We start from the raw sequence: 12,226 nt of genomic DNA on the forward strand, positions 1-12,226 counted from the left end.
CACACACACACACACACACACACACACACACACACACACACACACACCAACAAACATTAATGCGAGGCTTTGGAAGGGTCCCTGAAGCTTAAAATCACCTTTGCAATTTTAGAAAAAAAAAATTTAGACAATTTTAGAAGAAAGTTCCGCTTTCTTTCAAATTATTTTGGAGGGCAGAGTTTCAGAAAAAATGGTATAACTAATACAGCTTTGTCCAGTGCCTTCAGAAATAAAAGCAATAGACTAGAAATGTCTAAGTTGTACTATTCCTCATTTCCCCACCTCTCCCCCCTCCACATAAAGCATTTATAGCAATATTTTCTTTGAATAAGCTTCCTTGTTTATGGATTCATTGAGATCATTTAACAACTTACAACTACTTTGCAATGAAAATGTGCTTGTATTCTCAGAAGCTCCCAATTCTTTTCAGAGCTTTCTCTCAGTGCCCTTGCTTCTATATTCCATCAGGCTTTTCTATTCAATGGCCATCTATAAAAGATAGTGGCTGTGTGATCAACCAATTTTTCTCTTATTTTGAGCCCAATGTGATGACTCTCTTTTCTGGGCCTCTCTGAGTGCTACCGGCCTCCTTGAGTATAGATCCAAAGCCAAGTTGTTTTGCAAACACTCCCCAAGGGAAAGAGGGGTGAAGCCCTCTTTGACAATGGAACCGCTACTTTTAAGGTCCGTGTGACATGTAAAGAAAAAAAAGGTATGAGATAAAGTAAGTCTTTCATTATTGGGTTTCCAAAGATTTAAGAATTATCTCAAAATAAAACTAAACATACCAAGTATCTTGGAGAATACATTCTCTTTTTTATTTACTGGCATTTCCCACTTATTATTTCAGATCTGCTGGTCTAATATTATTCCACATTAAGCCCCTGATTTAAGTTTCATTTAAATTTCCTTCTTTTAAATACATATCTCTCCTCATTTAAATTCTCTGGAGTTTTAAGCAAAGAAGTAGGAGTTTAGTGTAAACTTTTCTTATTTGCATTAAGTAATTGGATAGCTTGCCTAAGCTTAATGAAACAAATACCAGTCAGCTCTGCCCTTATACCTCAAGCCCTAGCAACCTAGTTCTTGTTCTCAGTATATTCTCAATCAGGTAAGAGATTTAAGATACACCAGCAAAATGAATTTCTAAAAACCAGCCAAATCTCCTACAATGAATATTATATTACAACATGTCCTTTAAATGGAAATAATAATAATAATTACTCAAATATATTCCGTTCTCACAGATATCTGGTAATATTAATAATACCAATATTAATTATTTTATTGAAAGAACGTAAAGGTTTTAAGAAAATGGGAAGGGTATTTTAAAGATAACTTTAGCTAGGCATTTTTTTATATATTCAACTTTGTTGTCCTCGAGGAAGAAGGTATTACTATCTTCTTTTAACATGAGAAAAACTGAGATGTGGAAAAGCACACAGGAGACCTGAAATGACCTGATCTGATTTCCAAAGCCATGGTTCTTAAACCTCCTGAAGAGTGACACCACCACCACTCCAACGGGAATCAGTTTCCATTACATTACTCACCTTTGTGGTCATATAAGGACAGTTTTTAAATATCGTATTACTCGTAATTATTTTAAAAGAAGCTCACTTTTTATTTGTTTTCATTATGTCAAGTCAGAGTTTGCCAGAGTCAAACCAGCCCTTTCCCAAAGTGGTTTGGCTTTCAATGGCCCTAAATGTTTCTCTGAACCTGGCCATTCACAAACACTCAGATTTATCTTCATGTAGGCTGACACAAAGGTAATGCTATACAATTCTAGCTTAGAAAATTACTTTATAATTTAATATATAAGGCCATTATATTACTGAGGGAAAGTTGATAAGAACCTCAGATAATGGGTGAGAATAAATGGGAAACTGAGATTGTTCTAGATAAAGTGATTTGAGGAAATGATTTATCTAAAATTGAACTATGACCATTACACACAGACAATATCTGCATACTACTGCAATGTACTTGACCCAGACTGTGTCAAACACTGGAAGAGAAAAATGAGCGACTACAACCTCAAAGGTCATTTTTAATGCTAATGATGAATTTTATTTTAATGCATCATACTTTGTCAGGACATGCTGAACCAGCATTCAAAATACTGTTTACTACTCATTTTTTAAACGGAAAAGCTGAGCCAGTAATCCAACAAACTAATTATTATACTATTAAGAATAATGACAGAACAAGTATACAGCTTTCTATTAATAAGACTTTACCAAAATAAAAGTACAAGGCAAGCTTAATAAAATTTCTCAGCTCAAATTATTTCAAATCCTGGAAGGAAATGTACATGCATTGAGATCCCAAAATAAACACATAAAGATGAATGTACATTAATATAACCATATTACATTCACATATAATATGTATCTATATGTAACATCTATATATGTATATAGAGATGTAATATCTATATGTATAATAGATAAAGAGTTAGCATTTATTAATGCTTACTTTGTACCAGGTACAGTTCTAAGCACTCGACAGGTGTAATTCATTTAATCCTCACAAAAACCCTATCAAATTACTGTATTTCAGATGAGGAAGTTGAGGCACAGAGAAGTTAGGTAAAGCTAAGGCTTACAGAACTTGTAAGTAATTTGCCCGAGGTCACAAAGCCAGTGAGAGGTGTAGCCAGGCAGGCTGACTTCGGAGCCTGCATTCTTACAGAAGATACACCCATGAACAAACACACACAAACACATAATATATATATATATACTACTAGAATGTAAGCCGGGGGGTAAGAACTTTGTCTTAGGCACCACTGTAACCGAGACACTAAATAGTGCCTGGCTCTTGGCAGGCATTCAATAAATATTTTTGAAAGAAATGAATAGAGTTTAATATGATGGAACACAGGTACCCTTGATATAATGGTAATTTAGAAAGAAATGGCACTGTCTTGGAACGCTGAATGACTGAAATCTAGCAAACCTACAGTAAATCAGTATTATTTAACCAGCATTAAGACCTGGTTCTGAATACAACCAAGAGGACATTTATTTTGCTCATCTATGTTTCTACATAAATATCATTTAAAATGTCATTCAGAATTTAACAATCAATGTTTCCTTCCTTTACACAAGAATACTTTTAAAAAGTGATTAAAGCACACTAAAATTTACTCACGATCTGGGGGCATTTTCCTGCATGGCTTCAAAATGATGCCTAAGGGAAAAAAACTCAGCCCATAACCGGAAGCCTACAACTATTATGAGGGATTACCCATAGCTGTAATCTTAAATGGTTCTCATCTCCCCCTTCCAAACGATCACCTCTCCTTTACACATTGCATATTACTTTGTACCTCGAGTCCCTATTTCAAGTCTCACTTGAGAACAAGTTCTACCTGTCCTGGATTTTCTCAGACCATTTTCTTATCAAATACATTCTCTTACTGCACTGAAAAAATAGATCTATATTTGAAAAGAAATCTGGTTTTAGTTCACAAGTTAACGTCACCATATCCATGGCCCACACACCTCCCTCCCTCAGGAATACACAATTAAACTCCCCAGGAGGAAGTTACACGACACCCCAAAGCACCCTTGTCTTGCATCTAACTAGAAAGACCTATGGCCTCTTTTTTATCTGTCTTAAACTGAATATTTAGAGGCATCCTAAACTACAATAATCATCTTTTTATCTTAAAGTATACATCAATTGTCAAAACATTCAAAATACAACTGAACAATGATGGGAGCAGGGAGGCAGAGACACACACCACTGAACTGTGCCATATCAGCAGGGCTTGAAAATAAACTGTTTTATAGAAGTAGTGGAAGGAAATGCCCATGCATGACCTGTTACTACTGAAGACTTGTTTTGAAAATATCTACATCCCTCTCCCTTGCGAACATACACTGGATGGGTGCTGCAGTTGTTTATTTACTGAGATGCTGGAGGAAGACCAGAGTTCTCGGAGGAAAAATGAACCAGAGGTCAAATGCAGGTATCTCTGGGGCAAATCCCTTTCATCAGCCCAGCGGGGCAAGACAGCAACTTAAGCACTGGCCTCACCCCGATGGGCCTGAGCCAGGGACAGATGACAACATGAGATGGCTGCCTCCTGAAGACAGGAAACCAGGACAACATTCCCTGGTTCAGGGCCCTGGTCTCTGAAGAAATGACAACATCCTAGTATACTAACGTATACAAAAGATACATCAAGCCTTTTACAGTGTTTTTCACTTATGTTTCTTTTTGTTAAAAGACACATTTTTGCCAGGACACATATTTTGAAACTGTCCTTGTTCAGTTGGTAAGTCTTGGCAAACTTTTGACCAGAGAGAGAGAAGATATTACCATTCTCCTTTCTAAGATTTGTAGGGCAAAGAATCAATACTTTTCTTCTTTTCTATTTCAAAGGACTTTCAAGCTTGAACCAAACTGCAACCTCTCACCCTCCACCTGCATTATGCCTCTCAAACATACACAGATACACATACCACCTAACTCACTCCAATGTTTTTTATGGTAGATGTTTGAATGTTAAAGCTTAGCAGACTACTCCATCAATCCTAGAGTAAACATTTTTAAAGAAAGAATAATTACACAAAGTCCTTTATTATTTTTTAAATCAAGTAGTCTTTGAATTTTTAATCATCTTTGATTCCCATACTGAGCTGCTAATTTGACTGATGCATAAAGGTTAATGACTGCTGTCTTTATAAACTTTGGTTGTTATGATTACATAATTGTGCTTTTTTAATTCTGTTTAGCACTTACAACCTTCATTTGTACCTTTTCTCATATTTTTGTTTGGTACAGCTTTGCCAATCCATTAATTTTTTAACTTTTATTAAGATTAAAACAAATTACTTTAAGTGTGTGTGTGTGTGTGTGTGTGTGAATATAATCTGGCAGCCTTGTTCTTTAAATGGATAATTGTGGCCAGGCACAATTATTAACAGTAAGAAACTGATAAACCTAACTTTATTTCTTTCCTTTTATATTACATTTACTATTAATCTTACTTTGCTGTTATTTCTTTTTACCCTTTCCTTATTTTCCCAGTTACATCAAGTTACTACACATTCTCTTCCCCTCTCAGAAAGATCTTTGGTATTTTTCTGTGAGGTTTGTGGTCATCCTCTTCCTGAACATTCACAAACGCTTTTTTCCCTACTACTGTTTAAAAACAAAATTCCTACTACTTTCTCAACCACCACCCTCTGCAAACTCAGTAAGATGAAATCATTTGAATACTTTGACTGCCCACCCCCAACTCTTAGCTAAGAGTTCAGTGCTTTTAAATTCATACAATTCCTAGTTTTCTCATTAAGAATTACTCTTCATTTTCAGGAATCCTTATTAGCAGCTTTGTTAGATGTTCCCCGTCTATCATCCATGTATACAGTGCAAAGGTTGATTCTCATGGGTGCTGCTTCTCCTCTCTACCTTTCCCTATTTAAGATCTCTGTTATAATTAATTTGTAATTTGGTTCGAATTCTTTAAGAATCTTCCTAAGATGGACCAGCGTGTCAGATACTAAGCTGTGACTCGGCTTCACACCCCTCTTTATCGTCTGCTTTGTGAAGTGGCAGCGGGAGTCTCTAAATCCCATGTCTGGTTTGCAGCTGGGTTCCTGTTAGGCTCTGCCAATAGAGGGCGCCAGAGGGAGACCGCAGGCTGGAGGAGGGAAAAGGAACTCTCCAGTTTGCACTCTAGGCCTTGCAGCATTGCTCTGGCCTCACTGCTTCAGGCTAACAGCAGCACTTGTTCCTACAGCAGCAGTCCAATCCAGTTTGCAGTCTGCTCAAACCTGCAACCTAACTGCACCTCACTCTGGAAACACCAGCCCTGCCTCCCGGTAGGCTCCTCAAATATCTTGAGTCCCAGACCCACTGGCCTCCCCTCCTCTGGACTACAGTTCCACAGCGCCCTCCATCAAGCATCAATGTTTTCAATCCTGCTGCTTCCTGCCACTGCTACCTCTGGGATAGCTTAGAGCTGCAGTGGCCAATACAGTCAACATCAGCCACACGTGGCTGTCAAGCCCACGAAATTTGATTTGCCCAAACTGAGATGTGCTGTTAGTATAAAATACATACTGGATTTTTAATACTGAGTATGAAAATAAGAATGTAGTAGGACTAATATGTTTTATAGTGATTATATGTTAAAATATAATATTTTGAATATACTGGGGAAAATAAAATCTTAGAATTTGTTTTGATGTGGCTACTAGAAAAATTTTAATTACACAGATGGCTCACATTACATCTCTACTGAACAGCCCTGTCTTTGAGTTGTGTTGTTGTTGTTCTGCATTAACAATTCTTGCATTAAATTCTCTCTGTAAAAATAACTGATGAGTTTTGTCTCCTTAGTGGATGCTGGCTGCTGTTTACATTAATAAGTTCTCCAAATCCTGGCATATCTGTGAGTCTCTCTTTCACCCTGACAGGCATATGAGAGCTCAACAAAGAATTTGGGGGTTTCAGTCCTTTCTCAGGAATCCCTAGATGTCACTTTGCCTTCTAGCTTCCAGTTTGGCAAAGAAAAGCCTAAACCCAGACTGACCCCCTTTTCCTTTATAAATCAGTGGTTCTTTCTGTCAGGAAGCTTGTAAGATTTTCTCTTCATCCTTAGAGTTCAGAAATTCTAGCAGTCTATGACTAGGTGTGCATCTTTTCTCATCAATCCCCCTGGAATAAAGAGAGGCCTCTCAATTTGCAGACTCCAGTCTTTCTTCAGCTCAGTGAAATGTTTTTATATCATTTAATTATCACTGCTCCTCTCTCTCTTCCCTTTATTTCCACCTAGAATTTAGTCTATTTCATCAAATATACAGGGTTATTTCACCCTCATCCTTCAATATGAAATCAAGATGCCTCTTAAAATCAATGTGTCTTACCACCAACAACCAAGTGGCAACAGTTGCCAGTGCTACAAACATCAAAAGCGCCATTCAAATATTTCAACAGTCCTTGCTAGAAGCACCTTTTCTGAGTGTCCTTCTCCCTGGCTGCTGCTGCTTTTCATCTCCTACTCACCAGGGCTCAGGCCCAGCTGTCCGGTTATGTTAAGCAGAGGTGCCCGCTGAATGGTGGGAGATGAAGCAGTCTCCACCCTGGGGCCCAGTGGTACACCACAGGCTGAGACCTTGTCAGCCCCCTGTCAAGGGAACCAAGAGAAAGTCTCTCTGTTCCCGTCTCCCACCCTCTACCCACCCAGACAACAGAGACAGAGAAATCAAGAGCTTCTCTCAGGAACATTCAAATACACTGGGGCCAACTTGTGCTGTGCCAAAATTAACCTACTGGCTCTCACCCATCCATCAGACGCTCTACTAAGAAAAAGCACCTGGGAATTAGACTGAAATTGCAATGAGAGGACAATGGAGATGCTTTCAAGCTTCCAACTCCCTAGAATCCTTTCCACCTTTAAAATTTCTATTAAAGTGCTTGCTTCGGCAGCACGTATACTAAAATCGGAACGATACAGAGAAGATTAGCATGGCCCCTGCACAAGGATGACATGCAAATTCGTGAAGCGTTCCGTATTTTTTCAGCTCAGGGCTTTGTGACCACCTAGAGGGGTGGGGTAGAGAGGGTGGGAGGGAGGGAGACACAAGAGGGAAGAGGTATGGGGACATGTGTATATGTATAACTGATTCACTTTGTTATACAGCAGAAACTAACACACCGTTGTAAAGCAATTATACTCCAATAAAGATGTTCAAAAATTTTTCTATTATAGCTTTTTTTCCCCACATTAAAGAGTTACAGAAAGTTCTCTACATATGAACCTAAGTTGCAAACTTTCAAAGATGCAAACGTGCATTCCATCAACGTCAGGCATGAGTTGAAATTGCACCTTGCCCTCCGTCTCCTATTGCTGATGATCCTTCAGCTCTGCCATATCCCCCCTCCTCTCCCTCCTCCAGTCAGTAAGTCTCCTTGCCTGTTCACTCGATGCCAGCCCGTGTGCCAGCTGTTGTACTATACTACTGTACTTTTCAAGGTACTGTACTATAAGATTAAAAATATTTTATTTTTTGTTTTTTATGTATTACTTGTGTGAAAAGTATTATAAACCTATGACAGTACAGTACTATATAGCCGATTGTGTTAGTTGGGTACCTAGGCTAACTTTGTCGGACTTATGAACAAACTGGACTTACGAACGTGCTCTTGGAATGGAACTCGTTCGTATGTAGGAGACTTATTGTACTTACAGCATTTTAGGGCAGAGTTATAAGAGATTAAACGTGCTGGATGGGGCAATCTCGGGCACTGTACATTAATTCTTATGGAAACCATTTTCCTATTTTCATCTCTACACTCTAAGCTGCATTTTCCTAAAAAGAAGCATAGCCCCCCCACCCCATACTGCAAGGACTATGAAGTCTTTCTAGATATATACAGGGTGAAAACTACTAATACCAGAACACAGTCAAATAAGAGCAATTTTTACATGGGGACAGAACAACATGGTCCGGTTCTGCAGCTCACAGATCATCATCAGGCATAACTGAGGGACAGGTCTTGGGGAATCAACGGATAGAAGACACCCTATATCGCAGAGTTCTGCTTTTAGTATCACACGGTAGTAAGTTCAAGATTAAACTCCACAGCAAGCACCTGTTCTATAATGCTGGTGAAATGCTCAGCCAGTTGCTGTAAAGGCCAGTCTAGCTGAGAGAAGAGGGCACCCTCTTCGGAAAACTGAAGAGAAAATGAAGTTGTACGTGAAACAGAGGGACAACCCACCTCCAGCAATTTTGTGCCCAAAACACTATTTGAAACGCACTCCAACAAAAGGACAGTCAAATTTTGTATCACTGAGCACAGTCACAACTGTTATTATTAGCTAGTTAGACACAGGCTTGAGAAAAGAATCTCCGTCAGTCTCACTTCTGAATAAAGACGGCCCTATATTTTTTACTTCAACTACTCTGTAACCTCAAAAGAAATATCAAGCGTGGAAGGGGCCTTCTCCGTGAGGCCAGGCTCATCTTTCTGTTTTAAGTCACCTTGGTCCGCACAGGAAGCACAACAGACAGCCTCAGCACCCACCACGCCCACCCCGCGCTGCACTCTCCCTAGGTAACAACGATCCATGTTCATGCCTCTCTGACACTATTCACCAGCTAAAAATCCATTCCTTGGCAGAGTTTTATTTCTAGCCTTCCCTATGAAATCATGCTAAAGAAAAAACAAACTCTAATAAAAACACATTGATCTGAAAGTCACATTAAGCAAGTATACTGGATTTCACTTCTTTTTTTTTTTTTTTTGCAGTACGCGGGCCTCTCACTACTGTGGCCTCTCCCGTTGTGGAGCACAGGCTCCGGACGCGCAGGCTCAGCGGCCATGGCTCATGGGCCCAGCCGCTCCGCGGCACGTGGGATCTTCCCGGACCGGGGCACGAACCCGTGTCCCCTGCATCGGCACGCGGACTCTCAACCACTGCGCCACCAGGGAAGCCCGATTTCACTTCATTTTAATTTTCACCTTAAACATAAAATGAGATGGCAGAAACACGTATCAAAAGAGCAAATGATGTGAAATTCGGTATGATTTTACCTACTGTCACTTTATGGTAACTCCTATTCATTCCCTTGATATTTCCCATCTCTTACAAGTTAAATCAAGACATACTTTAAGAAGTAAAAATTATCATTCAGAACTCACATCAACGACAAAAATAAACAAACAAATGGAGTTGCAAAATGAAAAAGCATTAAAAAGTACTTATCAGGAATTTACTATGCACACCATAGTGTGAGGACAAGGAATCAGGCCAGGAGACAGAGCAGAACAGCGAGGCCTTGCTCTTGAGAAGTCTGCCGGAACACAGTTCCAACTATTCCAACAAGAGCATTCAGGCCCATGTGGTCCTCTCACTCTCTATTCCATTTAATTTGTTATTATTAGTATTGAAGACTTTAACATATAACTTGAGTCATCCAAATGAAAAAATGCATAATATTCAACTAATTATAACCATTTATGGAGTACCTCCTTATACCAGGTATTTTATTTCATTTAATCCTCACAAAAATCCCACAGAGTAGTTGTTATTCACCTTTCAGAGCTGAAGAAACCAAAGCTGAGAGAAGTTAAACTGCTCAAAATCACGTAGGAAAATACGTGGTGGCATCTGTATTCTACACTTGCGACTCCAGAAACCATGCGCAAGTCACTACACTACATGGTCTTGATTTTAGTGTGAACTAAAACACTCAGCCAAAGCCCCCCAAAGTAAAATGTTCCACGTTCTGGTTCAAATATTAATACACACGTCTAGGTTTTCCTCCCTCCCTTAACAAAGCCCTTCCTTCTTCAATCCATTTATGCAGGACACAACTCAACTGGCCCTAATGCAGTTGCAAACACAAACACAGGTACTGATATCACATGGCAACGAGTGGCTGGCTGACAGGCGATGCAGAATGTGCTTCCACGCTTTTCTTTTTCCACTCACAGACTCCTGAGGTCGAGAAATACTGCTACAGTGCTATTCCAAAGGTACAAATCTGCGCGTAAAATTACATTAAGTGAAGAAGGATAAACTAAAGATTATAGTCACACTGAGTATGACTACAAAACACCGTGTGTAACATTGTACAAAAATTCAAACAGGCTTGTGTTAGGTCTTTCTCCCTTTAGAGTTACTACAGCTGAGAAGGTAATAAATTATTGTTTAAGTGGCTTTGCAAAGGTACAAACGCCTATGATAAACCCCAAAGTTAGCAGTTACAGAGGTGGCGACCCTCCCAAACCCCTTCACTAATCCGCAACGTAATTCTCAGTGAGGAGGTAAAGGAACTGCGAAGTTGGAGTGAGGAGGACGTGCGCTCACCAGGCTTTTGAAATGGACCGTTTACTCTGGGGCAGCCTTTCCAGAAAAGCACAATGGCGTGGAAGCAGATCAAGAGAAAGGAACTGCAACATTAACTACAGCTAAGCACATCCTGGGCAAACTGCCTCCGCCTTACACCCATGTTTAACAACATAAGAACTTCAGAATGGCTAGGTAAACCACACCTACCTACACAAAGAAAACTATTTCCACAATGTTAACAACCATTTCTAAATTTCAATTATATTACAGGCCTGAGGAACTGAGGCTTTTAAATTATGCAATATTAGTCAGTGACATAGTGCTCCAATCCCATGCAGCACGAACTATGTTAGCTAAACCAACAAAATGAATAATTTAACTCCCAACCAGCAGGAATTCACTATGCCACCTTCATTATTTACCTCATAACACCCATTCCTCTCATTTTTGAAATAACAGCTGTAGGTGTTCAAGATGACCCCACCGGCTACTTACATAGATTCTGATCCACATATCATAGGAAAATTAATCCATCCTCTGTTCAAGGTAATCAAGGATGAAACCTCAACCTTCGCTCTTACTGGTCTTCCTCATTAAATTCTAACCCATCAAATGTCAATAATCACTAATGCATAATATAATCAATAAAACTATACTTCAGATAAAGCTCATATGCTTTGTTATCTCCACTGCACAAAAAAAACCAATGTATCTCCTCAGCAATTGTGTATTTTCACACCTTTTGCTATCTGAATTTTCCTTCTTGCACCAGAAAAGGGATTTCTTTTCTTTTTTTAAAAAGGAACAATTTTGGACACAAAAACGCTTCTATCATTTTCCTCCCTGGGAAGAATTTTATGGCTTCTCACTGTAACTAACAGGGTTGTGAAAAGCAGCAAGAAACCAGATGTGTTCATGGCAATCCAGAACAAATTTTGTCACAGAGACCAAGACTTGAACTCAATCACTCTTTTACACTCAGCCGAATATCAAAGGTTTCCCAGTTAATCCACAGTTCACAGGAGGCCTATCTAGCTTCGATTTTGCAGAGATGATAGCCATCATGGAGATGTGAAAAACAGTCCCTGAATCAGATACTGCAGTTTTATAAGCAGCTAGAATTGTACTAACTCATATTCAACTCCTAGTTAAAATAATTTTGAGATAAATAAATACTGTCAAGGAAGAAAAATTTCAGGGATAACTATAAATTTCATTAAGATATATAGCAGATGTTACATGGAAGATGAATATTCATTATTCCATCTGGCTTCTACTGCAATCCATTTTATCTTTACAGTGATTTCCAAATATCCCAACTTAAAATGCTTACACTGTACAAAAATTCAACGACAACACGTTTGTGGTGCAAACAGTTTGTCATTTTTTGCTTAGTTCGAC

General features: G+C 39.0%; 1 protein-coding gene and 1 non-coding gene across 4 annotated transcripts in view; one reads left to right on the forward strand and one right to left on the reverse strand.

The window, feature by feature from the left end:
- The window catches only part of CHCHD3 (coiled-coil-helix-coiled-coil-helix domain containing 3), a 449,179-nt gene that overhangs the window by 344,850 nt on the left and 92,103 nt on the right, over window positions 1-12,226 (reverse strand). The gene's annotated exons all lie outside the window — the stretch shown is intronic.
- On the forward strand, window positions 7,437-7,543 carry LOC114902166. Its single transcript, XR_003795391.1, has one exon. It is a non-coding gene; the product is annotated as a U6 spliceosomal RNA (small nuclear RNA).

Source organism: Monodon monoceros, unplaced genomic scaffold (assembly GCF_005190385.1).
Source record: "Monodon monoceros isolate NGI ecotype Baffin Bay Population unplaced genomic scaffold, NGI_Narwhal_1 Super_Scaffold_2, whole genome shotgun sequence".
Taxonomy (NCBI): Eukaryota; Metazoa; Chordata; class Mammalia; order Artiodactyla; family Monodontidae; genus Monodon; species Monodon monoceros.